Source organism: Apteryx rowi, unplaced genomic scaffold (genome assembly GCF_003343035.1).
Source record: "Apteryx rowi isolate R43461 unplaced genomic scaffold, aptRow1 scaffold_425, whole genome shotgun sequence".
Classification (NCBI taxonomy): domain Eukaryota; kingdom Metazoa; phylum Chordata; class Aves; order Apterygiformes; family Apterygidae; genus Apteryx; species Apteryx rowi.
This window is the reverse complement of record NW_020450678.1, coordinates 635,302-638,614: the sequence shown is the minus strand read 5'-3', so window position 1 is coordinate 638,614 and position 3,313 is coordinate 635,302.

Sequence of the window (3,313 nt, the reverse complement as noted above, 5' to 3'; positions counted from 1 at the left end):
TCTGATGTGTATAATTCTGTTAATACAGAATTCAGTTCAAAAGGGATTAACTCAGTTTGGGCTGAATTTAGCATGTTAATTTCAGTCCAAAAGCATTTTTTATACTCTCACTGCTTTCATCTCTACCAGATAAAAACACCTACAGAAACTTTTTCTTTTTTAAAGGCCTCAAACAAAGCAATGGAACTGTACAAGCCATTTAACTACCTAGCGTTGAGGCCAGGAAAACAACACTCCGCTCTTCAGTATATATATTTTTACTCATGCAGCTTTTGAAAAGGTTTATATAATTTACACAATAGACAAGAACAGTGGAAAAAGTTCCACTTGAGTAAATATGTATTGAATGTTTATTTAATCTGAAGCATTTTAGAAGTTAAAAAAAAAGTTGGAGAGAATTAATATCTTCAAATATGTTTTCTATAAATTAGAACAATGTCAATCATTTGAACAGTCAAAGATGGAACACGGCATAGTGTAATGAAAACCAGTTTAGCTTTCAGAGCTACAGATGATACTGGAAACAGAGTGTGTGGAGGTGTGTTATTTTCCTGGACAATGCAAGCCACCATCTGCCGAATACATGTGCTGCTTTATGCACAGAAGCGTACCTTTCAAACRATACCTTCGTTTTGCAAAGCCACTGTTCCCATAAAGAACGGTGATCACTGTCCTATTGTCTGCGTAAGCTACAAAGGAAAGGAACTAGGTAACAACTACACACCAGAGAAATAGCTTAGGGGGTGTATTTTAGATCCTCAGCGAGGTGTTGGGTGGCCCATTTGTTCTGGTGGCAAGGCTCTTTTAAGAAGCTCCTGCTCCCCCTCACTCTGCTCATTCCCACCTCCGTGCTGCAGTTCATCCTCCCATCGGTTGTGCAGATGTGACTGTGATGGGAACCTACCATAAACTGCATCAGTAGTATTAAAAAACTTGCCAAAGCAAAGGAAGAGAAATAGTTTTTGTTTGGTTGGTTAGTTGGTTGGGTTTTAAACCAGCATTATTTAACTGTTAAGGTGAGTATACCCTCAGCTTCTCTGCACTCCACTAGTCTGCAAAAATCATGAAATCCTGAGCTTTTTAAGAGTGAAATGAGTATGCTTTCATTTAATTTGCAGGAGGAAAAGTGAGAGGATATTTTGGTCCTACAAGTACAGATTTCAAACTGGGTTAATTCCCTAATAACACATACCAGGACCTACGTACATGAAAATCTAGACTTAATTATTCTGCATATTCTGTTTTCTTAAATATTTTAATAAATACAAAATATTTGAAGGTAAGAAAAAACTGTATTGGAAGATAATTTATCAGCTACTGAGAGAAAAGGTATGAAAAATTTAAAATAAAAATATAACTCTTGGGATATGACCTTGTTACTTGGTATTTCAATATCACACAGACACTTTATCCACTAAGTTAAAAAGTTGTCAGTGCTAGCTATTGGGATTTGTTTGTGTTAAATTAGCCTCAGAAGCATTTTCCAAGTAATCCTTGTATATAAAGGAAAGCTAGTAAGTATCCTAAGTAAAATAATTTTAATGTCTAATACAATTAATTAATAGAATTTAAAAATACCTATTTAATTTCAGGAGAGTTCCATGTTCACTAAATTTAATGCATATTTCTCCTTCATCTAAGAAGAGTAAATTTAAAAAACAGTAATTTTATCATGACTTATTTATACTATGTTATAGCAACCTGTCAACACTTGTACTGGATAATTTACTTAGGGAGGTACACAAAGACAATAAGAAAGAAGCTTTTGTTTAAAGTTTGGGGTTTATGTATGCTTCAGCTACATAAATACAGTGACAGCCAAGCTGAAATAACCATGAGGTATCCCTGAGGAAAGGATACAGTATTCTCACCTAGGAATAAGGAATTAACATAGCGGTTCGCGCAGAAGGGTGCACRAAGGTACCTTCATTCCTGTTCCCTGTGGTGTACGCTTCCTCAAGTATAGCTGTGACACGCCGCACAGCGCGTTCCCCAGTGGCTGTTGGAGTTGCTGTGTCAGAGGCTGGGACCCAGACCGACCCTCTGACAGTAGATGCAGCTCTCCAGGTCTCAGGCTGCAGGGAGTGCTTGGGGCCTCTCCAGGAGGCCTGGGCTGGCAGTCAGCTCTCCTGCAGGAGGTGTGCTGCTGTTGGCGAGCTGTGTCGTCAGGTAAGGGAGTTACGGGAGGAGGTCAGTAGGCTGCGCAGCATCCRAGAAGTGGAGCAAGAGGTGATAGACAGGGTATTCTCAGAGACTGTGCAGCTTCAGAAGTCCCAACCTCCCACAGCAGTAGAGTTGCYGGAGGGCTCTGTGCCATGTGAAACGGTACATCATAAYATCATAGAAGGAGGCTGGAAACTGGCCACTGCTCGTGGGAGGAGAAAGGCTCCTACTCCTCCCAAAGACTTGCAGCTGAAGAACAGGTTTAGTGCCCTCCAGGATGAGGAGGAGATGGGCATGGCTGCMAGGGAAGTACCTGGGACAACAGACCCTGTGCCCTGCCGGAACGCCCGGAAGAAGCRGYGGGTGATTGTTGTGGGGGACTCCCTGCTGCAGGGGACGGAGGCACCTATCTGCCGACCTGACCTCATGTCTAGAGAGGTTTGTGGCCTGCCAGGGGCTCATGTGAGAGACGTCATGGAAAGACTGCCAAGGCTTGTCCACGCTTCGGACTATTACCCGCTGCTGCTCTTCCATGTGGGTGCTAATGACACCAAGGGAAAACTGGAGACCATCAAGCAGGATTTCAGAGCTCTGGGGATGGTGGTCAAGGGTCTGGGAGCCCAGGTCATCTTCTCCTCAATCCTGCCAGTGAGGGGGATGGATGAGAGGAGGAGGAGATAGACTTTCCAAGTTAATGACTGGCTGCGCCGCTGGTATTGGCAACAGGGTTTTGGTTTCTACGACCATGGGACCCTGTTTGAAGATCGACAACTGATGGCGAGAGATGGGATCCACCTCACGAGGCAGCGCACGTGGGTCTTTGCCAACAGGTTGGCCAACCTGGTAAGGAGGGCTTTAAACTAGGAAGGACAGGAGAAGGGGAGAGTTATAGTGCCAGGGTAGCTGGCAAAATGCAGCTCAAGTCAGGTTGCCTCCAGCAGGTGAATGCAGGCAGGGAAATGCGCATGCCATGTGGCTATGGAGGATGCTCTTGTATCCCTCCTGGGAAACCTGCATGTTCGATCACCTCTCTGAAATGCCTGTACACCAATGCACGCAGCATGGGGAACAAACAGGAAGAACTAGAGATCTGTGTGCGGTCACAGGGCCATGATCTCATTGCCATTACAGAGACATGGTGGGATAGCTC